The sequence below is a fragment of the Ornithorhynchus anatinus genome, chromosome X3 (assembly GCF_004115215.2).
Source record: "Ornithorhynchus anatinus isolate Pmale09 chromosome X3, mOrnAna1.pri.v4, whole genome shotgun sequence".
Classification (NCBI taxonomy): Eukaryota; Metazoa; Chordata; class Mammalia; order Monotremata; family Ornithorhynchidae; genus Ornithorhynchus; species Ornithorhynchus anatinus.
In genome coordinates this window covers 14,455,933-14,479,630 of record NC_041751.1, presented here as the reverse complement: position 1 = coordinate 14,479,630, position 23,698 = coordinate 14,455,933, and the positions used below count along the sequence as shown (strand labels likewise).

Genomic DNA, 23,698 nt, shown 5'->3' with positions numbered 1-23,698 from the left:
CCTGTTTACAAAAGTCGCCCTCAGACGAGACGGCTCACGCTTTGGAGAAATGAATGACCACCAGGTAAACTACCAGAAATTCAGTAGAAGAAAATGCCAATGAGATTAAGATTGTGAACCCCACCTGATTAACTTGTAACTACCCCAGTGCTTAGAACAGTGGTTGGCACATAGGAAGCGCTTAACAAATACAATAATTATTATTATTGTTATTATCAGTACTTGGCAAAGAGTAAGCACTAAATGAATGCCATATTTAAAAAAATAAAAAGGTAACAGATAAACATTCTTAGAAGTGTAAAATTGGTCTCTTGTCTAATGCTGTTGAGTCATCTCTGACTCATAGCAACTCCATGGGCAAACCTCTCCCAGAACACCTCACCTCCATCTGCAATCGTTCTGGTAGTTTTCTTGGTGAAAATACGGAAATGGTTTACCATTGCCCATTTCCACGCAGTAAACTTAAATCTCCGCCCTCAACTCTCAGCAGAATGGGTGAGTTTTGACTTGTAGCAGTTTGCCTTCCATTCACTAACCACTGCCCAAGCTAGGAATGGAATAGATATGCCTCTGCTGGACTCTCCCTCCCGTAGTCAAGACTGGGAGAGTACTGGAAACTCTCCAGGGGTGATCCTGAGAGGAGAAGAATAGAACATCTAGACAAATTCAACACTTTAAAATCTACGAATGATCTTGCTTGCTCTTCTTTATTATACCTATTTAAAGATCATTTCTTGTATCCTGGCAAGTTCTTTGCCACTTCTTGCCTTACACGCTCCCTACCCATTGTCCCTCTAGACAGGATGGATAGCTAGTCTAGAGCTCAAGAAGAAAGAGCACATGTTCAGTTTTGTGATGAAGTTTTCTCGAAACCAAGAGTGCGTGCTAAGTTGGTCTCATAAGTGACATGAAAATCGTGGCTGAGAGGTGTCCTCAGGTCACTGGTTTCTGAGTTAACAGTGGGTGAGTGTTGGCTGATGCATGCTAGCTTCCTCCAGGAAATGTTAGAATGGTGTAATAATGTCTTGAAACCCATCAAAATGGAGTTAATTGGATTCTGTGTCTTTCTGGGGGAATTAGACAATCATATTTAATGTGAAGATTTCTTCCTTATCACGGGGTGGAATTTTGTCCTCCTTCATTGCTCATCTAGGTGATCCCAAAATGGACAATTAGCTTGCAATTAGCCCAAATTAAATCACTGTAACTATTTGCCATGCAAGTGGGAGAAATACAATTAGAATCCACTCATAAAAATGGAAACAGAAGATCTTCAAAGATGAATGCAATCAAGCAATATATAATTGGCAGAATAAATGGAACATATTGTTAAAACAAACCAGGATTAAAATGCTACAAACATTCCCAGGCGCACACACATTTATCTAGCAGTATATTTGCATTTTATGTTTAAGCTAAACACTTTCTGAAATGGAGAAAAAAAAAGAATGTTGCTTTAGCACAATGGGCATTGCTGAGATTTATGGACTCGAGGCTCAAGGGAATTCTAGAGATTTTAGAAATGACTTTCTTCATCGTGCAACATAAATGATTTTAAGGAAGAAAATGTAACAGCTTCTGCGTCTGTCTTCGTAATGATTACTGAGTTTAAAACTACATAGGCAAAGTATGATTCCAGTTATAAAGTTTCCTGTACAGATTATAGTGAGTTGTAAGAGAAGGATGTTACTATGGACTATTCTTTTTTTATTATTATTATTAAGTTTTTTGGCGAGCCATCTTGAGCCTCACTGTCCTTGTTTTCAGAGGAGGGATGCTTCATAGTGAGTCAACATAGCTCCAGCATGACAGAGGGGTCTGATGTCCTGAGATGAGAGGTGTCAGTCAATCAATGGTGGAAATAATTGTGTACTATTTGCCAATGACTGAATCAGATACAAGATAATCGAACATAACTCCTGACCCATCCAGTTCTCACAATGTAAGTGTGCAGGAGAAAAGGTCTAGAATTCCTAATTTACAGGAAAGGAAGTTGAGGCAAAGAGATGTTAAGCTATGACCTGCTCAACTCACTTTTAAGTCATGATTGGCGAGAAAAACCTAGGAGATTAGCTTAAAGGTGGAAAGTGAAGCTGCGTGAGCTGATGAACCACACCACGAGTGAGCTCACAGCCTAATGAGAAGAGGGTCAGGGATGGGGTTTTGGACACTCCAGTCCCTTTCATTCATTCATTGATTCATTTATTCAGTCGTATTTATTGAGCGCTTACTATGTGCAGTATACCATTCTAGGTGCTCGGGAGAGTACAATGCAGCAATAAATAGACACATTCCCTACCCACGGCGAGCCTATAATCTTGCCCAATGTGATACAACAGACAGGTGGCAGAGCCGGGATTAGAACCAAAATCCTTCTGACTCCCAGACCTGTGATCTATCCCCCGGGGTCCACTGCTTCTCTAGCTGCTTCTCAAGTGCTTAGACAAGTATTGACACAAAGTAAATGCTAAATAAATCCACTCCAAACAAAAAACGATGTCATAGAGAGAGGCTGCTTGGAGCCTCAGTGTTCCCCTGCAAGTCCCAGGACTTCTCGATGGTATTTGTTATGCGGTTTCTATGTGCCAAGTGCTGATCTAAGTGCTGGGGTAGATGCAGTGTAATAAGGTTGCCCCGCGTGAGGCGCACAGTCTTAATCCCCACTTTACAGATGAGGTCACTGAGGCACAGAGAAGTTAAATGACTTGCCCAAAGTCACACGTTTGATAAGTGGCAGAGCCGGGATTAGAATCCACGACCTCTGACTCCCAAGCCCGGGCTCTTTCCACTAAGCCATGCTGCTTCTCCACTAAGCCACACTGCTTCTCCAATGTGATGTCATGGGACCTTAAAGATACACATCCATTGACATAATGAATCACTGATTTTGCATGGAAGGGGTCTAAGTGAAAGTGCTTTTTTCCAGACTGTAAGGTCCTTCTGGGCAGAAATGGCAGCACATCTCAGTTTATACTTCCCAAGCTCTTGGCACAGTGCACTACACCCAGTCGGGGCTCAAAATGTACTATTAACACTAGTTTTTCCCAGGAGGGTCAATGAATCCACTCCAAATTGAGAAGCTTGCTCTCAGTATGAGGAAGAGAGTCATGCATTAGAAGGAATGGCAATTTAAACTCTGCCCCAATTCAGTCCAACCCTTTCCCACCTCTGTCTGATTGGGGAGAGGTTTAATTTAGTCCAGAAAATGGTAAGGAAGGGAGAAAAGTATTATTTTTCTATGTGTATAAATCAGTTGCCCACAGGAGTTCGTCAAGAGGTTAATCAAGAGAGCACCACTCATTCCAACTCAACAAGCATACGCACATATATAGGAATGGAATTGTGTCAGGAGGAAAGGGTAGAGAATAGGGAATATGAACAACAGTATCAAATTTTATTTTCTGAAACGAAGATTAATTGTCTCTCTCTTTTTTTCAATTTGGATGACTTCAGTAACGATTAGTCTTCTTATCTGGAGATGAAACAACAAAAGCCAAGGGTGACTCATGTCATATTCTAGCACATGTTCTATATCTACATGCCTTCCTCCTGAGCTGCAGTCATATGCTTTATGAATATATTTCTGAGCTGAAAACTGATTAGTTAATAGCTTCCCTGTCTTTCAAGACAAGCCAAGGCTACCCAAAGTTTATAGGCATATTTTTTCTAACTTTGCAGAGTTTGAGATTTCTACATTAATTACTCTGTTTACATAAAGATGAAATCTATGCCATTTGTGAATTCTTATTATACCTATTTTCAGAATTATGGAGCGATTACCCCAATTGCCGAAGCTCTGGGTGGCGCCTAATTTAATTTAACAAGATGTAACTCCATCATTTTTCACGTACCGTAAAAGTAGCCATATAAGATGCTGAAGTCATAACAAACCGTTAGTTATAATGGGTGCCTGTAATTTTTTAAAAAAGCATATTACTTTCCTAAAATGATCATCCTTGTTGTCGAGATAATCATATACATCTTTTTTTTCAGTTCCCTCTTATAAAGAACATATGTACACGAATATGTAGTGTATGTTTGTGTTCTTCATGGATCTAATCAGTGCAATTTTTTAAGTCCTTCAAGTTGCAGTCATATAATGACAAATGCAAATTGAAGTAGCACATTTCAGTAAGGCAGGCGGAATCCATTAGGTTTGACAAGGGGGCAGAGCAAAACAATCCTCTCCTAATTTTCAAATGTAGATAGATGCTCTATTTTATAGATGTAAAGTTCAATGATCTCCACGAAAATTGTCAATGCTTTGTGAGTTTAATTATTTTTCCTTATTGTCAACTCTCCACAGAATGCTACTTTTCTTCTTTGTTTTAATGGGTGTGACCGGGACAAGCATTCAGTCAATCAATTGTATTTATTCTGTGCTTACTGTGTATGGAGTGCTGTACTAAATGCTTGGGAGAATACAGTGTATTACAAGTATAGCAAAATAGTACGGTATAGTAGAAGTAGCATGGGCTGCTGTGGCCACTTCAGCCATCAAAAAGTCCTGCATGTAACCAAAAGCTTTTTGCAATGTCCTCTGATCCTGCCCACCTACTTGCTTGTGCAGCTCTGTGTCCCAGAGAGAACACAAATGGCATGGGCGAGTGAGTCCTGGTGACGCCATGCAAGCCACTATTGGTAAAATCAGTTCCTGTCCTCCCTCAAGACCAAGTCTCACCCGTTACTCCATTACCATCTGCTTATCTCTGTCCCCTTTATTAGGTTATAATCACGTTGAGGTCATGGTTTAGTGGATAGAGCATGGGCCTGGAAGTCAAAAGGGCCTGACTTCTAATCTTGCTTCTGTCCCATGCCTGCTGTGTGTCCCTGGCAAGTCACTTAACTTCTCTGGGCTTCAGTTACCTCATCTGTAAAATGGGGAGCGCCATGAGGGCCAGATACTGTATCCAATTGGATTAACTCGTATCAACCCCAGTGTTTAGAACAGTGCTAGGCGCATTGTAAGTGCTTACAAGTACTGATTATTATCATTATTAGGGACCAGATTTTCTGCTTTTATTGATCACTCTGAAAAGTATTTATTGGACATTCACCATACACAGAGCACGGTATTGAGTGTCCGGGACAGCAGGCAGTTTTTACAGATGAGGTAACTGCAGCAGAGAGAAGTTAAGTGTCTTGAGCAAGCAGACAAGTGGTGGGGTCAGGATTAGAACCCAGGTCCTCCTGACTCCCAAGCCCATTCTCTATCTACTAAGGCTGCTTCCCTAGCTTTATGTCCAAAAATATAATGAGATGTTGCGAGTGCAAAAGTTGTGGCCGGGCAAACGGGAGGATGTAACCTGTGGAGAAGGAAAAAAAAAGAAAAAGAAAAATGTCAGGAAAAGCCTCCTGGAAGAGGTGGGATTTCAGAAGCCTTTTGAAAATGGGAAGTGCCGAGACCTAGTAGTAGATTCGGAAAAGCACTTGGGAGACTTTGAGCCCATTTAACCTGTGCTCTGTGTTTGAATCTCTTTCTCTTGCAGTCTTTCAGAGTCAAATCTTAAGAGAATATGACTGGCTTAAGGGTCACATTGAAACCCAACTCGTGCTATATTATGGCCTCTTTTTCCAAGGATCCACAGGCATCTAGTTATAATTTGGCAAACGTTTTTACAGAAAAAAAGTTAAAAGAAAACTATTCATTGTTTAAATCAGGGGACATCTAAGTGCAAGCCTAATATAAATGATAGATTGATTAAAGAAACATAATTTAAAACAGCCAGAACTACTGTAACATCCCTCCAGCTACACAGAGAACATGATTTTTCTTATCAAAACTACTTTTACTATTTATGTCTACTCTGGTTGAATTATAACACTGCTTCTTCAGTTAATGGTACCATTCAAAGACATTCATCATTAACCTAACCAAACAATACTGCATAAATATTTGGAATGGAATAGTTTCTAGGCAGGCTGTAGTAATATGTTTGATCTATTTCTGCAAGGGAATATATGAATTTCCCAAATGAGGAAAGGTCCTTTTCTTCCCTCCCAATACATTAATGCATTTTGTCTTGAATTTTAATAACTTCTGGAACAGCAAGATGTTCACTACTTATATACTGTGGATTTCATATGAACTCTACTGTACTTTCTCAAGTGCTTAGTGCATGTTATGCTCACAGGAACACTTAATGAATATCATTGATCTAGCTGGCATATTTGGAGATGGCTAGTTCAACATTAATCCCCCCAACTGGTCTCACACATCCAAATTTCAAATTAATCTCACCTTGAAATCTATTTTGCTAATTTGCTTCTATTTTAGAAGCAGAACGGCCTAGGGATAGGGGATACCCCTGGGCATCTGATGGATCTGGGTTCTAATCCCTGTCTCTGCCACTTGCCTGCTGTGTGATTCTGGGCATGCCACTTAACTTCTCTCTGCCTCAGTTCCCTCATCTGTAGAAATTGAGATTTAGACTTTAAACCCCATTTGGGATACGGACTGTGTCCACCTTGATTAGCTTGGTACAGTGCCAGGTACATAGTAAGGACTCAAAAAAAAATACCATAAATGAAAATATTTGAGGAATGCATCACCCTCAAGAAATGTTTGGTATGGAGGTGGACGTCATCAACAATAATAAGAGATCTCTCTCCACTGGTGGGATCGGAGGGTCATTTCAGACCTGATTAAAATGGCATTTATAATGGGCCACCCATTGTTCTATAATGAGCACCGAGGAGCTAAGGAGGAAAACCTTTCACTGTGGAAGCTAGAGGATTTCTTTTTAACAGCCCAAACTTCACATGCTTTAAATTGAACAAGCTGGCTCTGGATCTTTGTCTTGACCAGTTCAGCAACTGGGGGGGGGGGGTCACCAATCAATCAATTAAATGTAATTATTGTCCACCAAATGTGTGCACTATTCTAAGTGCTCAGGAGAGTCACTCCAATATAACAGATTTGGTAGATATGTTCTCTGTCCAGAGGAGATTACAGTCTAGAGAAATGTCAATGGCAATAGTCGGGGAGAGAGGGTAGTCTATAAATTTATAAGGATGGGAGTTTAGGGTGTCATAGTGGAATGATTATGGGTTCAGGTTTGTGGAGGCTTGGTGCTGATCCTTTTCTTTTCACAGCTTCCCGTGTGACTCTGTACAACTCACAACCTCTTTGCAGCTCTGTTGCTTTATTTGGTAAATAGGGATAATAGCACTGACTTCTCCCTACTTCATAGGGATATTGTAAAGACACTTGGGCTATTGATTTGAAGGAATTTTGGAAAAATGAAGGTGTTAAAAATACAAGACACCTTCATCATCATTATTAGAATAAATCTTTTAATTCCCACCCACACATATGGATGCAATCTCACTTCCAGCAAATGTCAGGTTGAAAGATAGATGACACATCCTCACATATACACATACAGTTTTACACTAGTCCAGCGGAGCATAATTATATCGGAACCATTTTTTCTTTCACAATGACCCAAATCAGGAAGCCTGCATTTGTGACCAGCATATCTGCCTGTGACTTCAGTCCTTTGAGGGAAGCAGTGTGGTATTCTGGCGAAGCAGCATAACTTACTGAAAGAGCGTGATCTTGCAAGTCAGAAGAGCCAAGTTCTAATTGGCTCCAATAATTACCTACTGTGAGAATGTGGACCAAGACTTGGAGTACTAACAAAATAATGGTCAGAAACAGTCCCTGTACCCCATGGGGTTCACAGTCCAAGTAGGAAGGAGAATAACAATGGAATCCCCATTTTACAGATCAGGAAATGGAGGCACAGACAGTAACATGCCCAAAGTAAGACAACAGGTAAGTACAGAACTGGGATTAGAACTAGGATCCTCTAACTCCTGGCTCCATGCTCTTTCCACTAAGCTATACTGTTTTTCTGTTCTCTAGGCAATTAGAAAAAGGGAGATATCTGCCAAAGATGATTTCATGATGGAGGAAAATTCAGACTTCACTCTATTTAGGGGTGTGTATTCAACCAAACTGGTTCTGGAACCAGAATTCTTTATCTTAAGGAAATAGCTTACCCTAGCTGTTGTAAATGAATTCCACCTCAAAACCATTACCCACAAAAAGTAGAATTAAAGGTTTGAAAAAAGCACATTAAAATAGGATAGTAAATTTGATACTTCATTTGAGAGTAAAAATAAATGCACAGCCCCTACAGTAATTGTAAACCCTTGTATTAATGGAACAAATGGACTAAATCTTATTTTTCTGTTTTCCTCTTTATTTTGAAAGTTCAAATGCAGCATACGGCATTTTTCAGACTTCATACACTGGAACTTCTTAAGAGAAAAGCGTTCCCATTTAAAGATTATTTTAAGAAAGACAGTGACATCCCTAAATTAATCCCGTCATGTTAGGCTGAAACTTGGATATATTGAGCCAAAGTTCCCCAATAAAGAACTTTCTTACCTTATGCTTCCTCTCAAAGGAAATCATGTTATTTTTGAGCTCTTGAATTCTGAATTCAAGGAAATTTATGAAGTTGAATGATGTGGATTTTCATCATGGAACTTTTGAAAAACAAACAAACCACAAAAAGAAATCAACCAAAATATTGGCAGGAAAACTTTTCAGTTGGTCTTTTCAAAAAAGAAAACTGCATTTCTGATAGACTAAGAAAGGGTATGGGAAATGAACAAGAGCACGAATTCCAAATAGCTGCACTTATGATCACCACCACTACTGTCCCTATCATCATCCTTGTCTCAATCAATCATATTTATTGAGTGCTTACAGTGCTCAGTCATTGAATTAAGCACTTGGGAGAGTAAAAAATAACAAAGTTGGAAGTCACATTCCCTTACCACAAGGAGCTTACAGCCTAGAGGGAGTGTAGATGTGACCTGCAGCTTTGATATTACTCTTGACACTCTCTCTCTCCCCTCCACCTGCTGCAGTATTAAATAGATTGCCAAATCTTGCCCATTCATCCTTATTTACAGACTCTGCCATTTTCCCTTCATTCAAATGGTCACTGTGCTAATCAAATGGCCACTTGTCATCTCCTGTCATTATTACGGCATTGGTTTTCTTGCAGACCTCCCACTTCTCCATCACTCTGCTCACAAGACTGCCTTTGCACAATTTCATTCTGAATCTGTTTCCCCACTCCTCAGAAACATGTAATAGTCACCCATTCCTCTCCAAGTTAAGCAGAAACTTCTGACCATTGGCTTTAAGGCAGTCAATCAGCTGTCTTCTGACTACGTATCTACTTCTCTCTTCCACTTCATTACAGCTGGTATAGTTTGTTCCTCTCAAGCCAGTCTACTGTGCCACTCTATCATGCTCCAAATAATGTTATGAAAGGAAGAAACCGTCAGGCCTAACAAACAGTCTTCCCAAGATCATCTAGTATATCAATAGATTTAATTACAACATGGGCTAACAGATTCATTCAATCATATTTATTGAGCGCTTACAGTGTGCAGAGCACTGTACTACGCGGACGGGGTCACCTACATTAGTGCATATGTTTCAACACGGTCTGAGTCACCAGGCTCACCTAGGTCCAACTCACTGTAACGTGAATCACTTTGGAGGTTTACTAGAATTCCTGGGTCAAAGCACTTATAATCTCATCCTCTAGATTGCAAACTTGTTGTGGGCAGGGAATGTGTCTGTTTATTAATAATAATAATAATAATGTTGGTATTTGTTAAGCGCTTACTATGTGCATAGCACTGTTCTAAGCGCTGGGCTGGAAACAGGGTAATCAGGTTGTTCTACGTGAGGCTCACGGTCTTCACCCGCATTTTTCAGATGAGATAACTGAGGCCCAGAGAGGTTAAGTGACTTTTCCACAGTCACACAGCTGACAAGTAGCAGCTCTGGGATTTGAACCCATGCCCTCTGACTCCCAAGCCCGTGCTCTTTCCAATGAGCCACGTGTTTACTGTTGTATTGTACTCCCCCAAGTGCTTAGTACAGTGCTCTGGACACTATAAGAGCTCAATAAACTGGATTGACTGACTGACTAACATCCATCACAAGCACGGCCTTAGCTGCCTGGGCTCACCTACTTTAAAAGCATGTTCAGCGTAAACTCGGCCCAGAGGTACAAGGTTCACCTAGATCATGGGGGTTCTACTTACATACAAATGTCAACTGACTGGGAACCCCATTTTCCTCACAGATTGAGGCGTCCCACGCTCTGGGTAGAAGAGAGTGTTAGACCAGCTAACAGCGATCTCATTCCACTACAAAGGGCAGTGCCCCGGTTCTGATTCCCTGTGTGTGTGTGTGTGTGTGTGTGTGTGTGTGTGTTGGGGGTGGTGGTGGATATTTGGCACCTTGTTTTGCTCATTGGGGAGGAGGTGGATGTGAGACAAATACCACTTTCTTATCTGTTAGTAGACAAGTCTGGTGTGGCCTAAAGGCATCTGCTAGCTCCAAGAAATACGATATGTGACGGATGGTAGGGCATATTTGTGAGTTGGCCAATCAAAATGGATTCCAGGCCTTAGACCAGTCACAGTCCCTCGCAGCAACCGAGCCAGGTTTATCAAGCATCCAGGAGAGAGATAGCGGAAAATTCTTTTCAAGGAAGAGAGACAACTTGTGATACAATGAAGGGAAAACAAAATCAGCACTACTCTGAATAGGAGTTAGACAAATTCAGTAAGAGGCAATCTTTCTGGACACCCAGAGTGGAAGGAATTCTCAGTCAACTTTCGTTAATCAGCCACAATCACAGTCGCTGACCAAGATTTCAGAAGGGTCATCTTCAACTTGAAAGAAGCTATGACTAGATGCCCAGGTGTGTATATACCAACAGCTATAAAGCATTCATTGAAAAATAGTACCATATATTTTTATCTTAAACAAAATATTAAAAGATTCCCTCATTTCCCACATTCAGTATCTCTCAGATGATTTAATAGCCAAAGGTAAGAAAACATTATTCTTTTATTACATAAATAAATATTTGCATATAAAGGAGACCATCTGTCTTTCAGTATTTATTATGTAAATTGATATATTAAAGTACCTTCTAGGATTGTTATCATTAGTCATTTATAAATACACAATAAAATTATAATCACATTTCACATCTTTCTTTATTTGTTATTTGGAAATTTATTGCAAGAGAAAGCCCTTAAAATTAACTTTTGGAATCATCAAATCATAATTAATGGGGTGAAGAGAATTAAAAACTAGAAGGGGTCCCTGATAAATGATCTACTCAAATACCTTGATTTCAGGCAGAGGTAAAAGAGTAAATGATCCAAGACAGATGGCTGCCTTTCCTTTAGATCTTCAGGGCTGGAATCTCTATGACCGTCCTTGATGATTGGTTTCATTGTTTAATCACTGGGTCTTCCCAAAATCCACTCAAACTATCTCATCTTTGAATGTAAAAATATTTCCATTAATTTGTCCTCTGGGGTGATGTAGAACTAAGAGGAATTGCCTAGCAGAAACTCTTCATTAACTTAGCCACAGTTTCTAAGTCATTCTCATGCTCAGATCTCTACATCATCACCTGGAATTTGTTTTTCTTTATTTTGGACTGTGCTATTTTTAATTCCTTTGTACCTCTTTACAATTATTGAGAGGCAAAACTGGATGCCTTAAAAATAACTTGGCCATAGAGATCACAGGAGTTAGATCGCTTTCCCTTCTCTGCTCATCATATTCCTGTAAATCATACTGGCTCTTTTTTTTTTGAGAAGTGCTTTTTCCATTGTAATTTTGATTTTCATAGGTTTTATCCATCCAAACAATTCACTGAGCGCTTGTGAGAGCTCAGTGTAACAATAAACCTACACATTCCCTGATCAAAAATGGGCTTGCAGTCTAGAAAGGGAGCCAGACATTCATATAAATAAGTACATTACAGATATGTATATAAATTCTGTGGGAGCAGAACCTGTGGGAGTCAGAAGACCTGGGCTCTATTCCCAACTCTGCCACTTGTCTGCTGAGTGACCCTGGGGAAAGTCACTTCACTTCTCTGAGCCTCAATTACCTCTTCTGTAAAATGGGGATTAAAACTGTGAACCCCATAGAGGATGTGGTCTATGTCCAACCTCATTAGCTTGTATCTATCCCAGTACTTAGAACAGTGCTTGTCACATAGTAAGTGCTTAACAAGCTAAAGCATCATTTTTATCATTAAGTGCATCGTTCAGAGATGTGGTAGGCAGACGAGAATGAGTTCTCCTTGATGCAAATCCTGGGCGGAACAGTCTAGAGATTTTCCTCCCCTTCCTTTCCCTTCCCTCCCCTTCCCTCCTCTCCTCTTCCCTGCCCTCACCCACCCTCCCCTTCAAGTTAATCTGGGTTTTTCAACTAATCAATCGTATGTATTGAGCTCTTTCTCTGTGTGGTATATTGTACTAGACACTTGGGAGAGTATAGTGTGACCAAATCAGTAGACAAATTCCCGGTTCACAGCACACCTGTCTAGAAGGAACATCCAGCAAATTATGATGATGACTGCTCTACTGATGTCCATTCCCTTAATACAAATCCTTACTATTCCAGTGGAATACAAAATAATTGAGGACTGTAACCGCGGCCATTTTCCACTACTTTTGTAACTCGGTACCTAGGCAGTAGTATCTCTCATTCATTTAGAAGCCTGTTTATTTGCCACATATGATGTCAAAGATTATTTTATGGATTATATATCTATATCTATAGACATATTTAATTATAACATTACAACAGGCAGGTTCTGATGTATCAAGAACAGTAACACATTTTCCATCAGGCAGCTAGTGTTTGCTGCTTGTTTAATCTACAAGAAGTCAATATTGAAAACCAACTATCAATATGTCAGGTTTTCAAATAATTGTCAAATTCCACGGAGGAGAGAAGATGGCTACAAGTTAACAAAAAAATCTGAAGTAATTGACAGTAGCTGCAAGAGTGAATAATACCATGAACTCTCCAGAGACCATCTATCTTGGTACTATACCTTTGATTTTTCTCCATACCCTATTATCCTGTTTGTGTTTCTGTAATTAGATGTTTACTATTGTTATTCTCACCTCCTACTTTTTTTTTTTGTGGAGGAAGAGCTGGAACTATTTTAGTAGGTTATCCCAGAAACCAATTATGAAAATGCAGCACTAGTAACTGATTTCCTTTTGTGGAGGTCAATGAAAAACCTCATTAATGACTGCAGACAAATGGAACTGATTCCTAAATCTGATGGTATATGAGGACTGGAGTGTGATTTTGGTTTATTCTTTTTGTTGTTGTTTTTTGTTTTATTGTGTTCTTTTAATGGTATTTCTTTAGTGCTTATTACACATCAGACATAGTGCTGAGCACAGGGGTAGATACAAGCTCACTAGGCTGCATACAGTCCATGTCCCACATGGAGTTAACACACTTAATCTCTATTTTGCAGATGAGATAACTGAAGCTCAGAGAGACTTGTCCAAGGTTGCTTAACAGAGCAGTTGCAGAACTGGGTTGAGAACCTATGTCCTCTGAATCCCAGGCCCACGTTGCTTCTAGGGTGTGACAAGGGAATAACAACTGGGTGTCGATTAGAAATGCTCTGCACATGGTTTAGTTTACACATAGGCCAGTGTCAGTTTAGATCTTAGCTGTTCTTAGCACACATTTGCGTTTTGGTCTCAAAGAAAACACAGAAGATCCTCACATAGCAATTTTTGACAAACAGGCTAGTACTGAGCACTTGAATACAACAGAAGTAGCAGATGCATTCCCTGTCCACATGGAGTTTACTGTCTAGCAAGGGATAATTTTGATTTCCTTGCTATTCTTGAGTTTCTAAACAGGTTCCTCTAGAAAAACTACAGTCCCCCTTGTTTGCTTCCCCGATTAAGCCTTCTTTCCCTACCTCACTTTCCCTTCAGTGTCATCTATGCGCTTCAATCTGTGAGCTTTGTAATTAGATATTCTCCCCACCTCTAATCCCACAGTATTTATCTACATATCTTTAAATTACATATTATAAAATATTTATTCATATTAATGTCTGGCTCTCCCTCTAGACCGTAAGCTTCTTTTGGGCAGGGAACATGACTGCTAATTCTGCTGTAGCTATACTCTCCCAAGCACTTAGTATAGTGCTCTGCACATAGTAAGCGCTCAAATTATATGATTAATTGATTGCTCTTGTTATTCAATTTTTCCAAATCCTTCCCGCTGCAGATCTCACGTGACTGTTTCCCTGAGAGCTCCAATACTGACTAATTTTAGAGAAGGAAACAGCAAACGGGTTTGGTTTTGTGACAGACTAACCATGAAGAGAATCCAGAACTTGATTTTATTCCCTGACGCTATGGTGGAAAAGTCTCTGGGCAAGATTTATTATAACGCTATCTCCTCCCCTCTCTTCTCTTCTTTCTAATTGGTATCCTGTAGAAGACCCATAAACACAGCCTGTCAGTTCTCCCGATCTGTCAGATTTCAACTTTTTTTTTCCCCCTTTGTAATACTTGCGCTGCCAGAAAAGAAACGTAAACATTATAGCCTGGGTAACAGTCTCATCATCACATCACATTCATCGCTAGTTCACCCATCACTGTGCAACCTATTGGAGAAGGGGTCAGGAATATGAAGGAAATGGAATAAACAGCTACAGAAAGGAAATTGTGAGCAACAAAGGACTACGAGATAATAAAAGAGACAATTTCATCATTGGCAAGTTTTCTGTGAATTCTGAAAAACCTGAACCAGAAAACTACCCGTTTCTAGGGGTCAACTCTACTCTCTCTACCCTATAAAAAAAATGGTAAGTGGAGAGGTCATTTTATCAGACCTAGCTGCTAAATTTCAATAGATTTTCACACCTGACATACTGAACAAAGGGTCAAGGAATTCATGATGTCCCCTGGCATCTGCATTTTTCAACTTGTTTGATGAGGTGTATTTCCAAGAAGTATGATTAAGTTCCAAGATTGTGTCTTGGGATCTTATGTTCTGTAGTCATCTAATGGAAAATTACTGTTATTTTGCTGGAATTACTGTCCTTACAAAAAAAACCCTCCAACAATGATGCATCACAGAGGGAAACTGGTGGCCAATTACTGCAGATAGATTAGCAAGGCATTGTGCAATCAAAACAGGAGTGGCTCATTGGAAACTTCTGCAAACAGGGAAACAGAGAACATGAGGAAAAAAAACCAAAATCTGCTCCAGGCATGCCAGCAACAAACGTGATAGCTGACAAATGATATTGTGTATGTGTGAATGTGTGGTCAGAACCTTGGGATCTATGTTGGCCATTTGAGCCACCCATACACCTTAGGTGAATTTTAATAGGAGTTGCATCTTCTTTGAACATAAAGGATAATTATGTTGCATTACTCTTTTTTTTCTAATAATGCTTTTTAAATATTCTCACCTTTAATAATAATAATAATAATAATAATGGTATTTGTTAAACACTTACTATGGCCAAGCACTGTACTAAGCGCTGGGGTGGGTACAAGCAATTGGGATGGACAAAGTCCCCGTCCCACGTGGGGTTTACAGTCCCATTCCCTATTTTACAGATGAAGTAACTGAGGCACAGAGAAGTGAAGTGACTTGTCCAAGGTCACCCAGCAGGCAAGTGGTGGAGCCGGCATTAGCACCCGTTACCTTCAGAGTCCCAAGCCTGTGCTCTACCCACTAGGCCATAATATTGACCTCTCAACGCTTTATTCTCAAATATGTAGTGTTTAGTTTCACGATTGCCCCTTGTCCTCTTGTCTTTCTTCAATAAATCATTTGGGAGCTTACCGTTTTGCTCAGCTTCTTATGGTTAGTGCAGGAGTTTGGGCTTTTTGGCTTGTGGAATTTAGCTCTGTGGCTTCTTCAGTAAAGTCTCACAAGTGAATAACTGCTGTTGGGACCTCAAAGTCCTAATAAGGGGAGAGAGGCTTATGAGTGTCCCAGGTCTTCACCTTCTTACCCTCTTACATTTCCAAAGTGGAAGAAAGAGTAGCTGCTAAGCTTTAATTTTCTCTTCTCCATCAGGAGTTAGAGGAAATTGCTGAACCTCAAGCCTCAGGGTTACTGCCAAGACAAAACCTCCTCAGCAATAGCCTTTTTGCACAAGCACCTGCGAGTCTCTGTGTGGGTGTGAACGTGTGTAAAGTGTGTTTCTTTCCTTCCTTTCCCTTTCAAATATTTCCCTTCGGCGACAGATACCTGTGTCATTTTCAGCCCCCAGTACTTACGTAGAGATCTACCATTCATTTTTAACTGTGCTCCTCTGTAGACTGAAAGCTCCTTGTGGAAAGGGAACTTGCCTACAGACTCTATTTTCTATCAGATTAGATTAGATTTTCTATTAGATTAGATTTTCTATTCTCCTCTTTCAATCACTTAGTGCAAGTACTCTGCACCTGTACAATTTTTCAAGAAATATGAATGATTAACTGAGTTAAAAATCAAGTTGGGGGTGTGGTAGGCGGACTGAGCCAGGTTGGGGATGGAGCAGAGTAAGTTCTCACTTGAATGATGCTACGTTTCTTACTCCAAAGAGGACTGTGGTTGATATTCCCATATCATAATATAGCATTTTTTAAAATTTGTGAAAATATGCATCTTACCTCAATATATGTGATTGACATATATTCATAGTATTTACTCACTTAATGAATATTAATAGTGAAATCCCAATTTATACCAATTTTGCATGCCCCCTTTTTAGAAGCAGAGTGGCCTAGTGGATAAAACACGAGCCTGAAAATCAGAGGACCTGGGTTCTAATACTGGTTCTGCCACTTGCTGTGTGACCTTGGGCAAGTCACTTCGCTGTGCCTCAGTTTCCTCACTGCAAAATGAGGATTTAAAACTTGTTCTCCTTCCTACTTAGAATGTGGATCCCAGGTAGAACAGGGTCTGGGTCCAACCTGATCTACCCCAGTTCTCAGAACAGTGCTTGACACATAGTAAGCACTTAACAAATGCCATTAAAAACATGCTGAACCTTCCATAAATAATTTGCCTTTTCAGACTGGGACCTCTAAAAATTCCTAGTCTTATATTGAACTTTTTGAAAAATGTCCAGATAATGTTTTGTTTTGTCTGGATAGCATAGATTGTGATTAAAGAATACATACTCAATTATGTGTAAACATTATCATCTCCAAAGCTTTTAAAAGCCACAAGACCTTGATCTAAAAGTTTTGCCTCTCCACTGATCTTTATCAAGAGGTTCTACTGTATACAAATGGCTTTAGTTAACAAAGAACTAATGTCTGCCATCAAACTTTTTATCAGCACCCACCTGCTAAGTAAAGGAAAATGTGGAGAGGCCAAGATTCTACGTCTACACAAATGTACTCTTCTTGGTGCATATATATTTCTTGTAATCAATAGATCAATTTTTAATGCCAATTAAAAAAAGACATAATTGATTTGGTCTCCAGTACTAGATCTACCCTATGCAATTTAGGCAAAAATAAATTGGTTTTATACAGAAAACATAGTTCTCAATAAAGCACCTTTTGGATGAAGACTTCTGGCATTGTGCTCTCCCAAAGACATAGCAGTGTTCCTCACAAGGTAAGCACTCAAATACAATTGATTAACTGGGGACCCAGCTAACTAGTTAAAAATGACGGACACACAAGTCTGAACTGTATTCTCTCCTGGGTTTTAAGTTCCTGCTGCACAAATTGGTATTTTTGGCTGTCTCCACGGTGATATTCACACCGGAAAGACCCCAAATCCAATGTAGCAAACCTAGAGAAGCTTCAGAAGAGACTGGCCAAGACCTTTGAGGAAATCTACCTGCAGAAAATCCTAAAGCAGGAGTTAATGATGATCTCCTTCACCAGTAGTCTCTGAAAATAGAATAGCTACAGATGTCAGAGAAGATTGAAATGTTGGGCTTCCTGAGGTTTGTATATAGTGACAGATTGTGACCTCTAAAAGTCCAGAGCTTTGTGTCACTGAGTAGTATTCAGTTGAATTTAGATGCAAATGTTCTTGATCAAAGTCTAGTTTCTTTCACTTTGCCCTTTTTTTCTTATGAGAACATAAATATTTAATATTATTCCATAACTGGACATCTGTTGTTTTGATTAGATATTGGACTTTGTTGATAGAAGTAAACAGATGTCCACAGTTTCACTGTTGTATCAGTTAAAATCACTTCAAGACAACATTTAAAACAAGACCATTTTATGTCATTTGCATTTAAGTGGAGTGTTTATACCCCCTGCGAAAAAGAATGGGATTTTATTTTGTTTATTAAAATACTTGTAACATATGATAGGTTAGACATTCTCTGAATTCATCAGTCTAGGATTGATTGTGGAAAATTCCAAAAGCCGTTCCCCATTTATAATTTTCCGATTCATCAATAGTATTCCCTTACCTCTGCTAAGGGCAGAGAATCTACAAAGGGAGACTACAGCAGAAGCGAGGTGCATATTCCATGACCGCAAGGACTTTTGTAATCAATCAATCAATCAGTGGTATTTATTGTTCACTTGCTATATGCAGAACACTTTACTAAGGGCCTCAGAGATTACAATACAATCTAATAAACAGTATAGTTACATATGATCTTAAGGACACTATAACACACCATCAAAATACCAGCCTTGAAAGAAAGGTATGCCTTTTTGAGTGTTTCTAACTGCTATTGGAGAAGGACCTAAAAAATCAATATAATCATAGTTCATATCTGACTTGTACAACCCCCCAATTTCCCTGTTCCATTCATTGTTCACCAGGTCAGCGGTTCTAAACACAGTTCTACTTCTTTCAGTGGGCCGGATTATTCAGAAACAAAGAGAGCAGAGAACTGCAAAGATAGCTATTCAGAAAGACTTTGTAGATGTTTTATTTTTGAAAAATAGCTCAGATGCACATAACTCACAATGCTGGTTTGGGTAATTAAGATGATTTTCATATTGTTTTGCTTCTTATCCTGACACAGGGGAGACAAAGTAGGTTGTGAGAGGACAAGAAACGGAGTTCAATTTATCAGAAATTCAGCAAAAAGCTGTGGCAAAAGCTCTGGTTACTAATGAGAGCGTCCTTGTTGCCTGTGGCGTAAGGGTGACAGTACATTCGAAAAGTGGGGAATAGATTTGATTTGGGACATCTGGAAATGAATAGAATTGTAGCAATTCATTAGGCTCTTTCTATCCGACAGTCCCAGCCTCCTCTAGTGCAGAGAGATCAGGCCTGGAAGTCAGTGGTCCTGGGTTCTAATTATACTGTGATTTGCCTGCTAAAGGACCGTGGACAATTGACCTAGTTTCTAGGTTCTTCAGTTTCCTCTTGTGCAAATTGGGGATGAAATATCTTTCTCCCTTCCCCTTGCACTGTGATAATAATTATAAATATATATGTTAATCACTTTCTAACTTCCAAGCACTATGCTCAGTGCTGGGGCAGATGCAAGCTAACCTGGCGTACCACAGTCCCTGTGCCACATTGTAATCACAGTCAAAGAGGGATAAAGAACAGAAACTTAATCCCCATTTTAGAGCTGAGAAAACTGAGACAAAAAGAGAGTAAATAACTTGTCCCAAAGTCAAACCATTCCATGTGTGTTCATTTTCCCTACTCATATATTTTTAGGATGTTTAAAAAAGGGTCTAAAACCCTTTTAGACAGTATAGTGCTAGAAACTTTGATGCAGAGAAGAATCACTGTAAGTATGTTTTCCTATCACTTGTCAGAATCTGCAATCCCTTTCAGATATATTCTAAGTTATACTAGTCACAACAGCAGTAGCAATCATCTCCAACTCCGCTTACACAGGAATTTATTTCAGAATTGAACCAATTTTGCTTAGAAAGAGAACTCTATTTGCCCAGAGTCAAATAGGATAATAGTTCACTGGAAAACGAAGAAAGTCTTGATAATTAAAAATGCTGTCGGTACATGAATGCAATAGCCATGGTGCTATAATTTCAATGACCAGGAATCTGTTTTGGATGCTTCACATTGGTGTGAGGTTAGTTATTCTTTCTGTCAGTAGCACACCGACCTTTCACCTCCCAACAGTCTGTGTCAGGACACTGAGAAAGCAATACGACCCAGTGTGGCTCCAATTAATGACTCACAGTGTTGCAGATCGTTCTTGTCATCCGGAAAAATGATTCTTGTCCTAGTATTTCTCATGCCTTATAAAGACTTCCTGGTCTTAATAGAATGGCCACTGCTATATAAGGCAATGATTGTGGAGAAGTAGTTGGTTTTATCTCAAAGCTTTCTTCTGTTGTTTACTGCAGGGTAGAGCAGAAGGGAGCTCTAAAGCAAAGCTCCTCGATTCTTTGGGATTTTTCTGTTCTTGTTCCTTCTGTTATATTTAGCACTTTCCCATGATTTGGCTAAAATGTAGTGATTACCAGTGTTTATTGAGCATCCACTGGGTTCAGTAGATAGGGTGACTGAGTCTCTACTAGATTGTGATCTCCTCGTGGGCAGCAACATGCCCCAACCTGTGGCACTCGGCCAAACCTTTTGTGCAGTTCTCAGTACCTAAAAGACTCTTAATTGATTCAGTGATTGATTGATAATTGACTTAAAACAAGAATGAAGTATTTTACTTAAATCTAAACATGGTAAAGATTTTACTTCATACTTTATTCAATTGTATTTATTGAGCACTTACTGTGTGCGAAGCACTTGTGGAAGACCATTCCAGTTAATAATTATTATGATGATATTTGTTAAGCACTTATGATGCCAAGCACTGTTAAACACTGGGGTAGATACAAGGTCATTAGGTTGGACACAGCCCCTGTACCACATGGGGCTCAGAGTCTTAATCCCTGTTTTATAAAATGAGGGGACTGAGGCACAGAAATGTTAAGTGATTTGACCAAGGTCACACAGCAGACAGGTGGCCAGGTAGGATTAGAACCCACGTCCTCTGATTCCACTAGGCCATGCTGCTTCTCCTACATGAGAAAACGGTAAACAGCTAATGAACAGATCCAATGCCTCGAACTCTTACTGAATGCACCCCCAACACCAAGAATAGTCCTCAGCACCCAGCAGACATTCAATAAGAGACCATAATTTTGATAATGATGATGAGAAACCCCTTGTTCCATTAGAAGCTGGATTTATGATCTGGAGTTTTTCACTGAAAATCATGGCTAGGCAGAAAAACTTTCAACTCTATTTCGATTAAATATTTTCAGAAAATAATATTTCCTTCTAGCCTGGGTAACTCTACCTTTGGTTCACTTGAGAATCCCACTCTAAGCACATCTGTGACACAAATGCAATTTACTTAGCTGAACCAGAAAAGTTGTTACGATCTTAATGGCCGGCCTCATGGATTCACGGTTTGATGTAAATATAAAAGAAAGTCCTGTAGAAAAGAGATAATATCTACTTTGGATCTAAGTAGTAGATATTTATTATTCAAGAGTCTGCCTATGAGAGGACTCCTGCTGAATATCAATTCATTTATTGGTTACTCGCTTTTATTTCCTTGTGACTTGCAATGAAAGTTTGGGGAATTATGGCAGCTAAATGCTTACAAATGCACATTTCTTTTGAACTATTTTAGATCCCCTGATCTTAGATCTCCGCTAGCACTGGATCCCTTATCTCCACCATGGCTCAGTGGAAAGAACCTGGGCTGGGAAGTCAGAGGTCCTGGGTTCAAATCCTGGTTCAGCCGCTTGTCAGCTGTTTGACTTTGGGCAAGTCACTTAACTTCTCTGTCCCTCAGATACCTCATCTGTAAAATGAGGATGAAGACTGTGAGCCCTATGTGGGACAACCTGATCACCTTGTATCCTCCCCAGCGCTTAGAACAGTGCTTTGCACATAGTAAGTGCTTAACAAATGCCATCATTATTATGATTATTGGACTAAAGGGCATTTTTACAAATCAAGGTTTGGGTTTTCCAAGATGCTGCTGCTGGTGTATCTGAGTGTGCCACTGCAACAGAAAAGGCATTCCTTTCCACATTATTTGTGGGCAGACATAAATCCTTGCTTCACTAATTAGTTCATCCTGTGTGAGGCCTACCTCAACATCCTGATTGCTACAAAGCCTTTCTTCACCAAAAGCAACCTCTCTATCAGTCTGACTGGCTGCCTATCAGACTGGCGGGCTGCTGCTGTTTTGGGTATCTCAAAGTCAAACTTCTCCTTACGGGTCTCTCCCACGGAATGGTATGGGTTGCCGTGAATGCTGCGTCAGTGCTGTTGGGCACAGTCTTCATTGTTGATTTCATCGTTGGTATCTTTTTCCGGTATTTGTTGATGTGTTTAATTTGCGGATGGCCCCTGGGACACCACGTAAGAAACTGAATATGTCTTATGTAGTCGGTCACGGTATCACAGATATATGGAGATTTCCGTGCTATTGCACCTTTATAGACGTTCAACCTGCTATGGGACATTTTTTTTTCTTACGGTATGTGTTAAGTGCTTACTATGTACCAGCATTTTACTAAGCTCTAGGGTAAATGATAGAAACCATTCAGATTGGATGTAGTCCATGTCCCACATGGGGCAAACATTCTTAATCCCCATTTTATGGATAAGGCAACTGAGGCTCAGAAAAATGAAGTGACTTGCCCATGACCACACAGCAGACAAGTGGTTGATCAGGATTAGAACCCAGGGCCTTCTGACTTCCCGTAGGTCGGGTTGCTTCTCTTGACAACTGGTGTCCTCCTTTCGAACCACTGTCTATCGGATTGCTACAAGACATGCTGGCCTTTTTTTTTTTATCTGTAGAGAAGCAGGGTGGCTCAGTGGAAAGAGTCCGGGCTTGGGAGTCAGAGGTCAGAAGTCCTAATCCTGGCTCCCCTGCTTGCGGGCTGTGTGACTTTGGGCAAGTCACTTAACTTCTCTGTGCCTCAGTAACCTCAATCTGTAAAATGGGAATTAAGACTGTGAGCCTCACGTGGGACAACCTAATCACCTTGTATCCCCCACAGCACTTAGAACAGTGCAAAGGCACATAGTAGGTGCTTACAGACACCACCATTATTATTATTATTATTAACTTGTCTTCCGCTTTGGGGGTCTTCAGTTTTCTGGAGTAGCACTCATATCATATGTGTAATGAATTGTCATACCAATAAGCAATGATATTTATCAAGTGCTTTATTGAAAAGACTGTGGTAATTGCTTGAAAGAGTATCATATTACAGAGAGCATCATATAACATTACTGGTAGACATATTCCTGGCCCACTGGGAGCTTGCATTCTAGAGCCGGTGACAGACTTTAAAAGAAATTAATTATGCTCATGTGCATTAGTGCTGTGAGGATGAGAATGGGGTGAATATCAAGTGCTTAAAGAGTACAGATCCAAGTGTGTGGGTAATGCAGAGAGAGAGGGAGTAGGGGGAATGAGGGCTTCTTGGAGGACCTCTTGGAGGAGATGCGATTTTAATAAGACTTTGAAGGTGGTGGTCTCTCATATACACAGGGGTCAGTGATGAAATAGGTGAGATTGAGGTACCATGGGTAGGTTGTCATCGGAGGAGCGAAGTGTGCAGACTGGGTTGTAGTAGGAAATCACCGTGGTAAGATGGGAGGAGATGAGCCAAATGAGTGCTTCACAGCCAATGGTGAGGAGTTTCTGTTTGATGCAGAGGTGGACGGGCAAGCACTGGAGGTTTTCGAGAAGTGGGGAGATATGGATTGAATTTTTTTCATATAAAAATAATACAGGCAGCAAAGTGAAATAAGGCTTGGAGTGGGGAGAGACAAGCCAGCATGTCAACAAGGAGACTGTAGCAGTAGTCAAGGTGGGAAATGTTAAGTTCTTAGATCAGCACAGTTGAA

The 23,698-nt window shown here is 40.0% G+C and overlaps 1 protein-coding gene and 1 non-coding gene across 2 annotated transcripts in view; one reads left to right on the top strand and one right to left on the bottom strand.

Annotated features, from left to right (window-relative positions):
- CDH12 (cadherin 12) overlaps window positions 1–23,698 on the top strand; it is a 503,695-nt gene that overhangs the window by 191,056 nt on the left and 288,941 nt on the right. The window lies entirely within an intron of this gene.
- Window positions 506–643, bottom strand: LOC114807756. Its single transcript, XR_003755830.1, has one exon. It is a non-coding gene; the product is annotated as a small nucleolar RNA SNORA7 (small nucleolar RNA).